This window comes from Hakea prostrata, chromosome 8 (genome assembly GCF_041222555.1).
Source record: "Hakea prostrata isolate BN-2017 chromosome 8, UWA_Hpros_2, whole genome shotgun sequence".
Classification (NCBI taxonomy): Eukaryota; Viridiplantae; Streptophyta; class Magnoliopsida; order Proteales; family Proteaceae; genus Hakea; species Hakea prostrata.
In genome coordinates this window covers 31,075,865-31,094,964 of record NC_142607.1, presented here as the reverse complement: position 1 = coordinate 31,094,964, position 19,100 = coordinate 31,075,865, and the positions used below count along the sequence as shown (strand labels likewise).

At 40.2% G+C, this 19,100-nt stretch overlaps 1 pseudogene across 1 annotated transcript; it reads right to left on the bottom strand.

Annotated features, from left to right (window-relative positions):
• Positions 1-12,124: 12,124 nt before the first annotated feature.
• LOC149007546 (alcohol dehydrogenase 1-like) lies at positions 12,125-15,113 on the bottom strand (annotated as a pseudogene). The gene is made up of 10 exons (XR_016175109.1): positions 14,779-15,113; positions 14,359-14,495; positions 14,221-14,267; positions 13,513-13,838; positions 13,343-13,426; positions 13,154-13,229; positions 12,948-13,009; positions 12,751-12,846; positions 12,493-12,654; positions 12,125-12,405 (listed from the first exon to the last, which is right to left on the bottom strand). The product of XR_016175109.1 is annotated as an alcohol dehydrogenase 1-like (transcript).
• Between the last annotated feature and the right edge of the window lie 3,987 nt (positions 15,114-19,100).

Below are 19,100 nucleotides of genomic sequence, written 5' to 3'. Positions count from 1 at the left end.
TAGGTATAACCTTGACACGCGCCAATACTCATACTAATGGTGGAGTGAGAGAGTGGTGACCTAAACCCTAGCCATGGTGAATGTTCGAAAAGGATGCCTTGACCCAAATGCCATGGAGAACCCAATAGACAAAGATTGTTGAGGGAGAGTGACTAAGACTGCCCAAAGGAGTATGGTGTTCTATCTTAATGCATGTCTGCCACTAGAAACCAGCAAATGTTAGAGTTAGATGTATACTTGCACAATGTTTCATATCATCTTGCATCATGCTTTGTACTTGAATATTGATTGTAATGGTTATTTGTACTTGAATTACTTGCTAAGTTCTTTTGAGTTCACCCTTTAGGGACAACATTTTAGACATCAAGATTTTGGCAATCACAAACATCAAGGTGAAGCATGTCCATGTGATGACTGTGCATACTAGGATTAGTCTGATCTTGGAGCTGGAGTTTCTCGTGTGAGAGACGGAGATCTTTGAATTTAGACATTATCTTATGGACAAGGAAACTTATTATGGATAGTTTTTAAATTAGTTTCTATACTTCTTCGTTTCTTTAAGTTGTAACACATTGGATTCGATCTACCCTTCCACATTTGATTTTAGAGTTTATTTCCACTATATTCCATACTTTGATTATATTGATATAATTTGTCCGCACTCTGATTATTCCTTTGTGATCCTTCTGAGATCCGTTCATTGATTAATTTTTTTAATTACATTAATACAATGATTTGTTCTTGCTCTTAATTATACTATTGTTCTATGTGGGAGGATGATTATTGAGAATTTGATCTTTGGGGCTGTGGATCACACCTCCGGATATTTCCAGATAGGGTATCGGTTGGCGGGATGTGACGAAGTCCATTCGGGATTATTTGCAGAGCTTCAATAAGGTGACAATGGAGATCAAGAATCTCGATGAATAGGTAGCAAAGACAACTCTTTTTACAAGACTCTTCAACAGGCGCCTCTTGGAGCTGCTATTGCAGGATATGCTGACCACCTATGCCGAACTAGTCCGAAGGTGCCATAAACAAATAGAGGTCACAGAAATCCTTGATGCCCGACAAGGAGAAGAAAAGGCAGCCAATAAGGAGCAGAAGGTCCTTGAAAAAGGGCAAGGTTCTAAATGACAAAATAATGATCGAGGAAGAGGGGACAATCCAAAGGGAGGCAATATTCCCTCGACCATGAAGAGTATACACCCCTGAATGCTCGATGGTCAAAAATTTTAATGCAGATCAAGGATCAAGACATATTGAGATGGCCACCCAAGATGGTGTCCAAGCCTGAGGAAAGAAATATGAATAAGTATCGCCGATTCCACAAGGATTATGGGCATTACACTAATGATTACAGACACTTGAAGGAAAATATTGAGAGGTTGATAACCCCGAGGACCGGCCAAGGAAGAGAAGAGCAGAATGAGAAAGGCGACGCGAGAAAAAGAAGAGAGCGGTTGGGCATCAGAGATTGGAGATCCAAGACTTCCAAAAAAGAAGGGAAAGGAAGTGGTCGAGACAAGCCAATCCCGGATCCTCTCGATATTTGGAGGATCAGAGCCCGAATCCTTTAGGAAGCTGAAGGCAAAGTCAAAATTTGTGGGATCGAGAGAAGCAATCAGGAAAAGAAAGAGGCCAAGTTCATAGGAAGCCATCACGTTTACCGAAGAAGATGAAAGAGGAATCCCCCCCCCCCCAAATGATGAGATCGTGATAAAAGTCGAAATCAGTCATAAGGAGGTTCATCGAGTATTAGTGGATATTGGATCCTCTACATATCTCCTATCCTTTGAAGCTTACTAGAAATTAAAGATGGAGGAGAACATGATGGCCCCAAGCTCAACACATTTGTATGGTTTTGCAGGGTCCTCAACGGTGGTAGAAGGAATAATGCAACTAGATTTAACCATTAGGACATACCTAAACGAGGCCACCGTGCGGGTGAATTTTTTGATTGTTTGGGAGCTACTAGTGTACATTGTCATCCTTGGGAGGCCATCCTTAACCAAGTTAGGAGCAATTGTCTCAACTAGACATATAAAGATCAAGTTCCCAACGGACAATGGAGTTGGCAAAGTGGCTTTAGATCAAAAGACTTCTCGACAATATTACATCTCCTACATGAAGGACAAGAGTGGGCCAAGGAAAGCTGCGGCCATGTCCATTGAAGTTAGTGATAATCGGGACAAAGAAATGGTGCAAAGGCCCGAACCTGTTGAGAAGTTTGAAAGGATCTAGATCCTTCCGAAGAGAAAAAAAAAGGAACCTTCGTTGGTTCTAAACAACCAGAAGATTTCAAGAAAGACTTGAAAGAATTCCTTTGGAAAAATATGGATGTGTTCGCATGGTCTGCGACAGATATGCCAGGTATAGATCACAGTATAGTCGAACACAAGCTATGGATTGACCCAAAAGCAAAACCAGTGATTCAAAGGAGGAATTTCTCGATCGAGAAGCAAAAAGCCATACGAAGTTAAGTTGAAAAATTGAAGGGTTCGAAATTCATTGAATTGATTGAGTGCCCGACATGGTTGGCTATTGTTGTCATGGTTAGGAAGGCGAACAGAAAATGGTGGATGTGTACCGACTATATTGATCTGGACAAAGCATGCTCAAAGGATTGTTGCCCTCTACCCTGAATTGACCTCCTCATTGATGCTACAGCAGGTTATGAGGCATCGAGCTTCATGGATGCATACTCGGGATATAATTAGATTCTAATGCACAAGGAGGACGAGCAGTTCATGGCGTTCATGACCGATCGAGAAATCTATTACTACAAAGTCATGTCATTCGGGCTCAAGAATGCAAGCGCTACTTACTAGAGGGCAGTAAACAAGATATTTAAAGACTTGATTGAGCGGAATATGGAAGCCTATGTGGATGACATGCTGGTAAAGAGTCTAGAGCGGTCGAGACATATATCCGATCTAGCAAAGGTCTTCAACATGTTGAGAGAGTTCCAAATGAGGCTTAATCCTGAAAAATGTGCATTCAGAGTATCCTCGGGAAAGTTCTTGGGGTTCATGGTCTCACAGAGAGGAATCAAGGTGAACCCGGCCAAGATTTGAGCAATGATCGACATGGAACCTCCAAAGACCGTTTGGGATGTCCAATGCTTAACCGGACGTGTAGCAACCTTAAACAGGTTCATTGCACAATCGGAGAAAAATTTTTGCCATTCTTCAAAGCTCCGAAAAGCCTAAAGGGTGAAAAAGAAGCACAATGGACAGAAGAATGCTAGAAGGCGTTCAAGAACATGAAGGCAATGCTTGGATAGCCGCCCTTGTTATCCCAAATAGAGAAGGGCGAAAAGTTACAGCTATATTTAGCATCCTCACCTCGACAGTAAGTGCGGTCCTTGTTCGGGAGTAGGAGAGGAAACAAATACCAATATATTACATAATCCATGTTCTTCTTGATGCAGAGACCATATATATTGAGATTAAGAAACAAGCGTTGGAATTAACGATGACAGCAAGGAAGCTGAGGCCTTATTTCCAAGCGCACCCGATTGAGGTACTAATTAAATTTTCAATTAAAGAAGGTACTCCATAAACCAAACCTTTCAGGGCGAATGGTAGCATAACCAATAGAGTTAAGCAAGTATCTGGTGAATTTCAAACCTCGAACTACCATAAAAGCACAAGCGTTGGCTGATTTTGTCATCACCGAACCCCAAAGCCCAATGAAGTGGGACATCTATGTAGACGGATCGAGTGACAAACAAGAAGGAGTGGCTGGAATTCTATTAAAGAGTCCAGGAGGCTTCCTCATCTAGTATGCCTTGAAGTTCAGTTTCGATGCAAGTAATAATGAAGTTGAGTATGAAGCCTTTCTTGCAAGCCTTCGGTTGGAAAAGCACTTGCCATCCCAGAGATTGCGATTTACAACAATTCTCAATTGGTGGTAAATCAAATTCAAGGAGAGTTCGAGATAAGAGAGCCCCCACTAGCTAAATATTAGGAGATGATACGAGTGTTGATGAAAGAATTTAAGGAGGTTCAGATCTTCCAGATCCCGAGGAAGGAAAATGAAATGGTTGATGAATTATCAAGGCTGGCAAACGCTAGGCCAAAAACCCTGGAACATATAGTATATATCGAAGAGTTGCATTTCTCGAGTACAAAGGCAAAAGAACTAACGAGGGATAGTGTACTTAAGAGAAAGGCATGGTCAATAAGAATGCCGCAAGATTCACCATTTTGAATGGAAGACTCTATCGAAGATCCTATTATCACACCCCACCTAGCCGGATCCGGTCATACCTGAATACCTGTGGGGTGATACACCACAAGACTTAGGTTCAGTGACACTTCCATACAACATATGATATAGCATAATTAAAAGGACAAGAATAAATCAAGTTCAAGTATAAAATTATCAAATCTAAAATAATGATTACAATCGTCCAGAACTTCAAATCAAAAGTTAAAACAAAAGAGTGGTTGCAGCAAAAATATTCAAGAGTCTTGGTAAAAGATACCCTCGCCCCTCCTAAAAGAATTCAATGTGTAAATATAGAAAAGTGACATGAAAGATATTAGAGATTTCCTAAGGATGGCAAAGTCTCTATCACTAAAACTCGTCTTTGTAGGAGCAGTCGAGGCAAGAGCACGAAGCTTCGTGCACTTCCACTTCTTCCTCAATTATACCTTTCAAAAAGCTTCCATGCAACGAATCCTCCACTTGGAAGGGGGCCTCATAATCTGTAGAAAACTCTAAAGAAACATACACAAATAAAGGAATGAGTTCCAAAGAACTCAGTGAGGTTAACTAACATTCATGTCATGCATTCAACCATAACAACCACATCATGTCCACAAGATGATAATAAAATAAATGGCAAAATATGATAATGTATGGTTATGATGATATATTCCCATCTCTATTATGATGTATCTAAGGTAGACACGCATTAAGAAATCACCAATCTCCTTTGGGTGGTCTCAATCACTCTTTCCCTCACGACTCTGATGCACGTCTTTTGGGTTCTCCGCTTTTGTTGGGTAAAGTCCATCAAGCCATGGTTGGGGTTATAAGTCACCACTCTCTCACATCACCATTTGGTATGAGACTTGGTGCTTGTCAAGGTTATACTTAGGCCCAATGCAAGGTCCTATGGTCTCGAACTACATATGGTCCGGATATCTCCCCTCATGCCTAGTGTCCTTTTGGTTCGATACCTTCCCACCTATGAATGGAATCCTCAACGGGAGGCATCTGTCAGATCCCATTCCTTAACCCAATGGTCATTCACATATAATGGACAGGATGCTCTCCATGTCCTCTCATGGGTTGGTTACCGGTCTTGAGCGCTCATGAGCCCTTATCTATTAGATGCAATTCTACCAAACTATGATGATAGTGGAGCCTGCTTGACACACAGGACCCAGCCACTGGCATCACGGGTTAACCGGCTTCAATACCCCTACCGGAAGGGTAGTAATACTCATAGGGATTCCTAGCCCAACACTTCTAGACACCTATTATTCATGTAGTTTGGTCTAGATGCAATCACCTAAGGTCACTAGGGTAATGGGCGAACCCACAACCCTAGTTTGTAAAATATGATAAGAGAAGTAATCTTATTCAACATCATTCATCTCATACATTCTCATATCGTTTTCATATCAATAAAATAAATTTCAAAATAGAGAGAACTCAATCATTCCAAACTTTCCTTCCGTTCGTGCAAAGTCACACACAAGCATATCATGATAGATATCAATTTAAAGCAATTTATATCACCAATAGAATTTAAAATAGAAACACTTAATAATACAAAACATGGTTAGTCATTCCTCACCTTTCAATTCGAATTCCATTCTCCAAAGTCCCATATTTCACTCTCACAAGTCGATGATTATATTCAAAATAAACCTAATCATGTAAGAGAATTAAAAATATAAAATTATAAGTTAATTGGGTTTCAAAAGGTATCCTAAAATCATCCCACAAAAACCCAATCTGACAACTAGGTTCAAACCCGCCGTTCTCAACCTAATTCGGCGAAAAGTCATTATTTCGCCACCGATTTGAAGTCGAATTGAAACAAAACTTTGGGAAAGTCTAATTGGTAGCAATAGAGTCATAAGGGTACCTTCAATTTGACCCAATTCGTTCTAAATAAAAAAGTCCCAAATTTGGCTCTCTAAATCGCCTACGGGCGTCTCAGAGAGTCAAAACGTGAAATTGTTAACGATTCGCACAAACAACTCTCATACTAGAGGGAAAATAAATACAACTATTTAAGAGCATTCAATATATGTAACATGCCTCAACTACCGAAATCCCACATTCAAAGTGAAGAAAACCCCACAAAACTATGTTTAAAGAAGAGGGTTTAAGGATTCTCACCTTTTTCAAAGTTCTCACAACGATCTGGGTCACAAAGCACCTTTGGTTGGATGGAATCTATTCTTCTCCTTGGTTTCTCCTCTTCCCCAAGCCTCAGCCCCACTCTAGCATTAGAAAATGCATTTAGAGGTGAGTTGAAACATAAAATAGGGTTTTAAACTCAAAATCCTAATTCTATCCTATCACTGGGGAGGGGCAGGCGGTTGAGTCATCCAACCGACCACTCAACCGGTCCATGTTTGGACCCCCCATCCAAGGTTCGATTTCGGTGATTTTCAGCTTGAATGAAAGGTCTTCCAATTATCTATGTTTGGATATATTTACCTCGTCAATCGAACTCTCTAACATTGGTCTGCGAAGGTGCCAAAATCATCTTTTAATGCCGTCATGATTGACCTTCTCTCTCCTCTTAAACTCCCAGAGGGATGTTGAGTCATCACTAAGGTCATCCACAATCATTGGGTCCACTTTCGAACTTTCGAGCTTGACTCGAATGGCCCACAGTTGTCACCAACTCGAGGCCCGGGTTTGCAGTCCTGAAATCATGGGTTAAAAGATTAGAAATTCGAGGGATTTCCCACCTATGCAAGGCCATTGCTGAGGTGCTTGGGAGTTGAGGGATGGAAAAATGCCCTCGCAAAAGTACATGAAGGTATCTATGGAACACATATGGGAGGACGAGCATTAGCACACAAGATCCTCAGGCTCGGGTTGTACTGGCCGAAAATGCTAGAGGATGCTTTAGGATATGTCCGACAGTGCAAGAATTGCCAGATACATTCGGTCATACCAAGAAGGCCAGAGTTCCCCTTATGTCCATCTTGGACCTGATCCTGTTCGCCATGTGGGGGATGGACATAATGGGCAAATTCACTAAGGCTTCGCGAGGAAGAGAATATCTAGTGGTGGCTATTGATTATTTCACAAAATGGTTCGAAGCTATCCCACTCACCACAATTATCAAGAAAAGGATTGAGAAGTTTGTTCTAGAGTCAATGATACATCGACTTGGTCTCCCGAAGATCATCATTAGCGAACATGGGACGCTAACCCACAGTTCAGTCAATTTTGTGGAAGGTATATGATCGAGCACAGAATGTCTTCAGTAACCTATCCCCAAAGCATGGATAAGCTGATGTAACCACCGAACTTTGCTTGATGGAGTCAAAAAGCGGTTGGAAGAGAATAAAGCGTTATGGGTGGAGGAACTCCCAAATGACTTGGACCCTTAGGGAAAGAGAATTTGACGAAAAAATGAATAAAGAAGGATTGCCAGACAATTTGGAATTTCTCTATGAAGTTCAAGAGAAGGCAGTAATCTGAATCCAACAATATCACAGAAGTATGTCATCATATTACAATGCCCGAGTAAAGTGTCGGAAAGATCATCCGGGGGATCTTGTGCTAAGAAATACCACAACCTCAAACCCTTGACACTAGAAGAAATTGGATCCTTCATGGGAAGGACCATACATAATTGTGAAATAGGTAGGATCGGACGCATATCGATTGAAAAACACATCTACGGGTCGAGAGCTTGATTGGTCATGGAATGCAAGAAATCTAAGGAAATATAATACCAGTAGTCTTTTCATTTTTATGTACTCATGATCAAGATTTTAATGCACCTTGAACCTAGTAGTCAATGAAGTTATTTTTCCAGATCCGAACCTCTTTTGAATGGGGGGGGGGGATATGGGTGAACGATTAAAAGAAAGGATTCAAAGGATTTGGTAAGCTCGATTAAGACCTTCCAACACTTAAAATAATTATTGTGAATTTTTTTAAGGAAAGGCTTTGGTATGCCCGACTAAGATCTCCAACACTTGGAAAAATTCATGAATTTTTTCTAAGAAAAAGCTTCGGTATGCCCAAACTAAGACCTTCTTAGAAAAATTCTTGTGAATTTTTTCTAAGGAAAGGCTTCGGTATGCCCAACTAAGACCTTCCAACACTTAGAAAATTCTTGTGAATTTTTTCTAAGGAAAGGCTTCGGTACGCCTGACTAAAACCTTCCAACATTTAGAAAAATTCTTGTGGATTTTTTTCCAAGGAAAGGCTTCGGTATGCTTGACTAAGACCTTCCAACACTTAGAAAAATTCATGGGAATTTTTTCTAAGGAAAGGCTTCGGCTCACTCCAATAAGACCTTAGAACGCTTAGACCAAATGATTCGAACTATTCACAGAAGTCAAATTAAAAGGATAATGTTAGTAATAATTGGATGTTCGAGAAGTAAAAGAAATCAATTTGTATCTATATAAAGGCCAGAGGGGGACAACCCTTATGGAAAAGAAAAAGTGAAATACCAAATGTAGTTGGCAAGAGTTTAAAAAAAAAAATTAGTTATCAACAACGCCATCAGCAAGGTCCAGAGGTTGATCAACAGCGTAGTCGGGGAGGTTGATGTTTTCCCCATAGCCTCAGGTTCGGGAGTTGCAATGGGCTCATCACTAAGGTTACCTTTGATGTTCGGTCCATCAGCATATGATTAGGCTTCTGAAGGGTCCATTTCGGGGCTTCCAACTTCAGCTCCTCAAAGACTTTAGTATTATAAACATCTTTATGAGGGTCGGTCAAGAAAGAAGGGTCTTGCTTCAAGATGGACCTCCAAGCTTCATTTTAGCCGTCAAGGTAGGCCATAGAGTTGTAGCAAGCAAGCAGAGCACCGAACGATTTACTGTTCAAGTACTTCTGAACACAGGCCTTCTGAACTTCAACCAAAAGTCCTTTAGGACCTGTGGGACCAACAACAATGAGATGATCCTGTAAGTCATCTTGCTCCCTCACCAAGCCTTTGACTTTAGCATCCGAAGCCGAAAGCACTACTTGACACCTAACCACTTCTTGTTCAAGCTCCCCAATCCTCCTAGTGGCCGCCATCAGATCTTCTCCAACCTTATGAAGCTTGGAGTTTTCCTCTTGAAGTTGGGAGACTTCTTTCTCTTTGGTCTTCATCTCATCATCATGACGCTTTGACCAAATGCTGAGGTGACCAACCTGCACCAAAACTTCCATGTGCCAATCAAAGTCATCAGTAGCTACTTTGTAACCAACAGAGGGTCAAAATGCAGAATTCAGAGTGTTAAAAGAAAATGAGAGAGAAACATTACCAAACCAGAATCTTACCTGATTGAAGAGTTCATGAAATCTTTGTCGGGCATAGCAGTGAGGAGCTCTCAATCTACTAGCATCCAAGTGTTGGTACTCCACTCCAGAGCCAGGTTAGAGTCCCTAGAGACTCTTGTCACTCACCATCAACTTCCATGGGGGGATGTACACCCCCCTGCTCAACCCTGGCCTTCTTCGACACAACGTCATCAATGAGGTCATGACTTCTCTAAGCCAAATTGACATCATCCTTCGTTGACTCAGCAATGTTGATTGGACCCTTCCCCTTTTATGCTGGATCATGAAGAATCTTCAGCAAGCCTCGGGATCCTTCCTCTTCATCCTTGTTGCCCTATCCTCGACAACATCGAAACCTTGGTCCATGAGAGCTTTCATTGCCTTGGCACTACATAAAGATAAAAGACGAGAGTTAGTAAGTTAAAAGGTGAATAGTAAATGAAATTGAACATATGGTCGAGAGCTCAAGAAGCATATCTTCGTACTCCATGGCGTGTCAATGGATCTCCTGACTCATGCAAATGGATTTTATGGATTGAACGACGCTGTCCTCGTCGGGATATAGAGAAAGAGGCTGATTTATCTGGGTATAGGAGCCCCAATTGTCCTAGGTAATTGGAAAATTTAATTCCTTAGGAGGCCCCCGACAAAATAGAAACCAATAACGCCACCCTTTGTGGTTAGATGGCAAGTACCATCGGCTATGACACTCCCCGACCAGCCCAATTCACTTCTTGGGCTTTTGAAAAGAAAACCCACCCAGGAGGGTTGGATTTACTCAAGTAATAAAAGTGTGAAAAAATAGGTAAGGAAGGAGAAATTCCTAGTTTGAAACATAAACCTAAGAACTCGATGATGTGACGCTAACTGTTCGAGAGGAGCATACCAGGACACAAGTCCAAGTGACTCAAAATAGCAGAGAAATAAGGGAGAAAAGAAGGGAAACCTAACACCACTTTTCTAGGTGTTGTAGATGGAAAACTCCTCGAGAGGGTTTGAGTTAACTCTTTCATCAGACTTGGGGACCCGAAGGAGGTACATGGGTGGAATAGAAAAATGATTTGAGATATAGTCCTCTTCAGTGGCATGAATGTGAGAAACAAAGAAGCTTGGGCCATGTGAAGGCCTCTTAGATAGTCAGGAGCCTCTAGCGGCATGTTTTGAAGAAGCTTTACGCTTTCGAGAAGCAGAGGGTGAAGAAGTTACTCCACCCTCCATCTCATTCCCTAGCTGCTCCCAATGAGAAGATTGGGCTGAACGACTAAACCAACGGTCAATAATCCTAATGTTCCTATCCCTAGACAGTTCAACGGAGGTAGAAGCTCTAGACCGGTTAGCCAAATCGCCGCCCTTGACCATTCGGTCGATAGAAGCATCCTAGATGTTCTACCACTACCCATTATTAGAAAGAGGAAGTAAAGAACTTCAAAGGGTGGGAATACAAAGACAAAACCCTAAACTACCAGACTATGAGTTCGATGAAGATGGAAAGTGGAGGAAAGAAGTGAAGATAGAGATGAACAAGTAGAAAGGGGACTAACTTGTTCGATTTTGGGTGAAGCTGAAGTTGAGATAATTGGAATCTTCAAGCACTAAGGAATTCACCAAAAGGAGAGTGAAGAAGTGAAAATGAAGATCGAGTTCGAAGGGGCATTAAATAAGCCCAAAAGAGAATATGAACAAATGAGATCAATTCGAATCAACGCTCGAGTATGAATGATGGGACCTAAGTAATCAATGAATGAGATTAATCCTAAATCAACAGCCGAAAGTAAGTGACGGTTCGAGAAAAAGAACACCATGATGGCGCATGTTCCCAAAGAACACGTGGTGAGAAAAGTGTGTTTTGCATTGAATAAATGTGACGTTTGAAGGATGTTCAAGAAACCTAAAATTGTTTAAACTTCCACCTTCTATGCCCATAGTTCGTAATCTATAAACACACCAAACGATTGGTCTCCTAATCCCGATCATTAAGTTTGAGGGGCTCGTGATAAGTAAAGGTAATAGCAAACCAAGTCAAACTACGGTTGGTTCAATTGCCCTGGTCTAAACAGGTTCTACAGATTAACCCTGAAATGCCTTAAGCATGAAAAAACTCTACAGTTATAGAAAGAAACGTGATCTTATCAAGCTCAGGATAGGCAATTGTGCCCCCATAAGGTAAACTGCCACTAACTCAGATTAAGAAAATAAAACCTTATGATCGGACGGTTACAAATAAGGGTTCGTGAACTAATCCAATGGACAGAAATAAAAGGTAAACCCTATACACAAATTGAAGAACATCACGATGAAAGGAATTTAAATCGTTTCCCTCCATTCTATTTTTCAATTAAACTCTAACTCGGCTCATGTTTATCGTTTGTTTTACAAGCCTCCAACAGCTGGACAATCAGGACAATTTTAAGTCGCATCAATCAAACAACCTTGTTTAATTTTGCCAGCATAAACTTAATTGTAATTAATCATGTAATTTTCGCTCTTTTTTTCTTGAATGAAAGTCAAAAACCCATTGTCGGAAGTTAGCCGCCACCACCCCACCACCGGTAACCAACTATTATTTGAAGTGGTATCTCGGTTGTTTTAATTGGAGGAGAGACAGAAAAAAAGAAAAAAGTCCACAGCCTTTTATCTTAATTGAAGAGCAAAATTCATAGCTAAGCAGAGCAACCAACAAACTCATCTCTATGATCTCTCCTATTTTGATTCACTGCAGAGCATATGGGATTTTATATAATACTGTTGCTGCTGCTATACTACTACTTTTATTCATCAAACACAAATTTACAACTAGTCAACCAAGCGGATGATGCATCTAATGCCTTCTCCATTCAGCATATAATCAAAAGACTTGTTGATGTCTGCAAATGAAACTTCATGGGTAAGGAACTTCTCCAGCTCGAGTTCCTGCAAAATGTCCACATCTTTAGTTTTATTGTTTCTTTTAAGTTTAGTTTCTCTACATTTCTTGTTTTTGCTTGGAAGATGGTTTACCTTGTTCATGTACTTCTCCACAACAGAAGGAATATCAGAGAGAGGCTTGTAGTTTCCATAGAAGGTTCCCTTGAGAGTTCTTTCATTCAGAAAGTTCACTGGATGGGTCTTAAACTCGGCATCTTTGTGTGGAACACCAACCAGTACAGCAACACCCCAACCCTGCAAATGACATATTAATTAACATTTTGATTTGGCTGATTCAGATGAAATCCATCTCATTTGTGGGAGATAGAGACAGTGACGATTTATACATACATCATGAACACATTCGAATGCAGAGATCATGGCGTTGACGTTTCCGGTACATTCGACACTCCGATCAACTCCTCCATTGGTCATTTCAGCAATTACCTAAACAAATAAAAAATCCACATGGAAAATCTCATTCAATCTACCACTCTATGGTAGGGTAGTGTTTATCATGAAGAAGAAATACTGGTTCAGAAACTGACCTCTTGAACTGGTTTTTTATGGTCTAGAGGGTTCACGAACTCAGTAACCCCAAACTTCCTAGCTGCTCACCAAGTAATTAGGTCTAATCATTAATCCATGAAACAGATTTAACAACATTTGAAAGCAATGGAGCTACCCAGTTAAAGGAATTTATCCAGAAACTGTGTTCTTACTTCTGTGGTAGAAGTAGACCAGGATCTCTTACCTGGTTCAAATCTATTGGGGTTAAGATCAACACCGATAATCCGAGAAGCTCCGGCAATCCTGGCTCCTTCACAAGCCTAGTTATCGCATGTCATCAACAACATAAGAAAATTCTTATTAACTTGTGACATTAAATTGTTAATTTGTATCTATACATAATAAATTAAAGAAGGATATATGGCTAACTCACAGAAAGGCCTACAGCTCCCAACCCAAAAACAGCCACAGATGAACCTTTCTTAGGCTTTGCGACATTTAAAGGTGGCACCCATACCTTGAAAACAAAAAGATTCTATCAATCAGAGAACTACAAAGGGAATGTAATATAGGAGTTTGGAATGAAATTTTGTTTTCACAAACCTGTGGCAATTCCACAGCTAAGAACACAGACTTTGTCAAGAGGTGCTGCAGGGTTGATCTTGGCAACAGTACCAACATGGCAAACTGTGTATTCACTGAAGGTAGAAGTTCCAAGAAAGTGATAGATGGGCTTGCCATTAATAGAGAACCTAGATTTGCCATCACTGATCATTACACCTCTATCTGTGTTTATTCTAAGGAGGTCACACATGTTGCTCTCTTCGGATTTGCAGTGAAGACACTCCTTGCATTCACCAGTGAAAATTGGAAGTACATGGTCACCAGGTTTCAGCTCTGTAACTCCCTCTCCAACACTTTCCACAATGCTAAATATATATAAACAGTTCCAATTCAATGATAAAAAATCAAGAACTTGCAGAAACACAAAACCAATTGCAGAAACTTTAAATAAGGTTCATTTGACAAAGAAGATCTAAGAGACAGAACACCTGGATTCTCAATAAAAAAAATTATCCTGAAACATCCGCAGATCAGAAGATCTACTTTTTGGAAACAAACCCAAATGAATTGTTTACTGAACTGATATTCATTTTTCTTTTCCAAGTACTAATCAAGCTAAAAAAAAAAAAGGCATCAATACAGGTAGCTGTTAATCAGAAGAAAAAAGTTAACTAAACATAGACTGAGCAATGCAATTAGAGTGAGATTTGTTTCATTCTAAATCTGAAATTAAATACTGATGCATACCCTCCTGCTTCATGGCCAAAGATCCGAGGAAATAGAGGATGCTGCCCCTGTTAGAAAGTCAAAAGGCCATTTCAGTTTCAGCCATGAATCCTCAAAAACAGAGCTCTCTCTCTCTCTTTCTTGAAGAGACGATCTTACCTTGGCCTCCCAGAAGTAGACATCGGTGTGGCAGAGAGCGGTGTAGAGGATCTTCAAACGAACCTCCGATGCCTGAGGTGGTGCTACATCCACTTCTTCGATCACTAATGGCTTCTCTGCTTCCCATGCTACAGCAGCTGAAGTCACATACAACAACAACCGATCATGCTCAATCACAAATAAGCAAAAAACCATAAGAACCATCACTCAAAAATCTCCTTTAAAACCTCTGCATGGCTGAAATTTACTAATAAAAAAACCAAATTAACTTTTTCTTTCTTTAGAAGAAAAATTGAAAACCCATCACTCGAAAATGACGATTAAAAGAAAACCCAGATGCCAATCAACTCAAAAACAAAATAAAATCCATCCAAAACTTAGTAAATGATCAAAAGAACTCAAGAGGAAAAACCAAGCTACCCTTGCAACGGATGACCTTGCCAGCAGTGCTCATCCTTCCTTTCTTTTTCAGCTGCTTCACCGTATGATGTATATCTCCAGAGCACCTTCGCAGGTATATATAAGGCTTTGAAGCCAGGCGTCAAGATCAGGACGGAGTCTGGGATTTGGATAATTGGATTACGGAAAGGCTAGAATTGGAAAAGGAATTAATTTATGTAGAATTGGGAAAGGAATTAATAGCCATTAAGCATTCCTTGGGTTTTGAAAATTTTCCTTCCAGCCGAATCATTTCCATGGTTCCACGTAGAGAGACAGCGACTGTGAGTCTGTGACTTCCAATTTTGAAAACCACCCAACACCCATGGTTTCATTTTCACTGGTTTTTGCTGTTCCAAATCACGGAAAGGGGTCGATCTCTCATAAGCATTTGCAATCCGATGGTATCCATTACAAGTAGATGATACACCACTTTTCTAGAACATCAGAGGCTTGAAAATTGAAAGATCAGGGTGGGCTCTGACCTTCAGGTGCGTGTACATGTGAGCTGATCACTCAATCTTTATAAATACCTATTATCATACTATCATATCATCGTATTATTATTACTATTATAAAAACATGAACTCAAATAACACGGCTATATGTATTCAATTAATTAGAACTTTAAGCCACTAATAAATGATATCCGAAATTATAAATTCCATTTACAGATATAATTAATAGTTATAATTATCATTAATGAATAATTAGTTGAAATTAATACTATCATATCTACTCCTCCCTATTGGAAATACAAACGGTCTATAAATACAAATTAATTGTAAATTTTATTTACAAATTTAATTATTAGTTAGAATTATTATTAATGAATAATTAGTTGAAATTAATACTATCATATCTACCCCTCCCGATTAGAAATACAAATTGTCTTTAAACACAAATTAATTTAGAAAGTTAGCTTGCATATTTTCAAATCTCTTGAAATTATTGTGAAGCGATATTATTGGTAATTAATAATGTAAAGATATCCAACATCTTAAAATTCTTTATTTATTTTCTTTTAAATTATATTTTTTTCCAACATTTTAAATCTCTTGGAATTCCGATTCAGTTTTTAATTTGACTGCACGTTTTTTCTTGTTCTTGACCAAAGTTGAAATTCGTGTGCGAGGCAACTGATCGGTCCTGAAACGACACCACGGATATAGAAGAAGAAGAAGCAGAAGATAAAGGCTTAGGTGAATCTTCATCCCTACTTTTCTTCTTTTCTTCATTTTACCGGTCGTCATATCTCCTTTCTATTTGTTTTTCTTAAAATTCCGAGCAAGACACTTCCTTTTTATGTTTTAGATCTTTAGTTTCAATGTTTCAACTTCAGTTTTTTAGCTTCAATTATTGGTTATGTTTTAGATCTATATTTTCTGAATGTTTAATGTTTTTAGATTTCTCTTTAAATCTCCAATTTTTGTGAGACCATAGAAACGTGAAATTGCCAAAGTTCTGTTCGAGTGATTTTCTTTCCCTTGGAATAGGTAAGAGTTCTTCTGATTCGTCACCCTTGAAATTCAGGAAGAAGTAAACAGTGTTTATCGTATTCTACTATTAGTAACAATAAAATAGTTTGGGACTAAGTTCATTTTAATATTCCTTCCTGTTGATTCAATGAATATTTTATAATAACTGATATGGAGAAAATATGATCGAACTGGGTTCATTCTTGGTTCGACTCTCGACTCCGGTCGGGACAAAAGGAATCGACTCGCTTCCGAGCGAGCCGGGTTCAGAAGATAGTTTGTTGAGGAAGAAAACTTACTCAGTCCCAAGCATGCCCTAATTTGATACTTTAGAAGTAGGTTAATCAACCTAGAGACGGCTAGCAGAATTCGACGGCTGTCAATTATCGCTATCATATGGATAACCATCAGATAACAGTCGGGTTATCCTAGGAGTCATCTACTTGTCCAAACTAGTAGAAGTCTATCACTCAACAGATCTATCAGTTAAGATCCAACGACTACCCGAAGAAGGCTCAAATACATATAACCAAGGAGATTCGAAGGTACACTCTATTTAAGACATCACCTATTCACAAGGTGAGGAAGGACGAAAACACTCAGATGCTTACTATCTGAATCGTATTATTGTTATTCATTCCTTAGCTATGTGCTCTAGCAAAGCCGTTTGTGATTAAGTCCATCAACTGACTTAGCCTTTGGAGGTGGACTCCCGATCCCAGCGGTTGGGCCACATCTGACGCTTTATTTTGCAAGTCACTCTCAGGAGATCTAAGGGCTGAGCATATTTTGGACACATCATTTGGCGCCATTTGTGGGAAGCGTTTCGGAAAGCTATGGTGAGTAGATCAGCTGCAGCAGCAATAGCTGCTGCACAGCGAGATGCTGGCGTCCAAATTCAAGGAGTAAACAATCCGGATATTCCTCAAGGTAGTCGACCACTCGAAGTAGATGGTGGTCAAGGAGGTAACAATCCTCCATATTCACTCTAGTATCAACTGGATCAACTGAAACTCCAAATGTTGGAGGTAAGTCAAGCACTCCGTGTGCTGACCAGACAAGTGGTAATACAACAAGGACCTGATCATTGTGATGCAGAAAGGCGCGCATCACGGCGGGATCAAAGACTGATCAATGAACAGAATGTCGGTCAAAACTTCCGGGAAGGCGACCGAGTACCTTGGAGAACTGAAAATCTCCCTAGGCGCGACGATCAGTTCGACGGACCGCAAGGGAGTACTACCGACTTGAATACAAGGTTGGTTACAGGAGTGAGAACTCACTCACCAACTGTCAAACGCGTTGCTCGTGATAATGATGGTGTAGTTTGTGATCATGATCGTGTTGTTCGAGGTTGTGATCGTGTTGTTGAAGATTGGTCGGCACATATTGGTCAACAATTGGCCAATATCAATCAAAAGCTCGGGCAATTGGCGAGAGGAAGGATAACTGATGATATCTATTCGGTTATTCGAAAGACTCCATTTGCTGAGCCCATTGCCAGATATCAATTTCCTCACAATTTCCATTTGCCAATTTTTCCACGTTTGATGGCTCTGGAGATCCCACGGCCCACATCAGTTATTATCAGCAGACTATGGCATTTGTAAGTAATTCTGATGAAATCCTTTGCATGGTCTTCGGTTTGTCTTTAACGGGAGAGGCACATAAATGGTTTTCGAACCTCCCATCAAGAAGGATCATGAATTTTGACAAATTGGCTCACAAATTCATAGGGCAATTCCAGAGTGGAATCCATATCAAGAAGACCGAGGAAACCTTGTTTACTATTAGACAAGGGAATAGTGAATCGATTCAGGAATACCTGAAAAGATTCAACAAGATTACAATGGAGATAGAGAATCTAGATGAGCAAGTAGCTAAAACTGCTTTGTTCACTGGACTCACAAATCGACGACTCTTGGAGTTATTACTTCAGGATATGCCTACAACTTATGTTGAATTGGTACAGAGATGCCAAAAGCAGGCAGAAGTCACAAAAATCTTAGACGCACGCCAGGGAGACAATAAAGCCTCCACAAAAGAACAAAAGGCTCCTGAGAACAAGCAAAAGCCGAAGCAGAATATTCGTGATCGAGTCGGAAAGCCTCATCAGGCATGGCGGCAGAGATCTCCCGACAAAAGTGAGTACACTCCATTAAATAATCCTTGGGCTGATATCTTAAACATTATCAAGAAACGGAATATCTTGAAGTGGCCTTCGAAGCTTCCTACAAAACCAAGGGAGCAGGATCGAGAAAGGTATTGCCGTTTCCACATGGATTACGGTCATTATACCAATGATTGCAGACATTTAAAGGCGGATATTGAAAGATTGATATCCCAGGGACACTTGTCCAATTTCGTCAGGAGAAGACGAGAGGAACCACGTAACACAGGTGCAAAAAGGGACCGTTCGATTAGCCTGGACCAACCGAAGAAAGCTCCTAAGTCTAAGAAAGGTAAGGAGGTGATTGACACTACTTGGTCACCAATCCTTACAATCTTTGGAGGTCCCGAGCCTGAATCACTCCGGAAGCTGAAAGCAAAATCCAAATTCGTCGGGACCGGAGAGACGCAGAAGCATAAAAGGCCAAATGGTGAGGGTTCGATCACCTTTGGCAAAGAAGATGAAAGAGGCGTTTGTTTACCTCATGATGATGCCATAGTCATCAAGGTAGAGATTGCACGCCGAGAAGTACACTAGGTGTTAGTTGACACCGGGTCTGCTGCAGATCTTTTATCTTATGCAGCTTATCAAAAACTAAAGGTGGATGAAGACTTGATGGAGCCATCATCCACACATCTATATGGCTTTGTAGGATC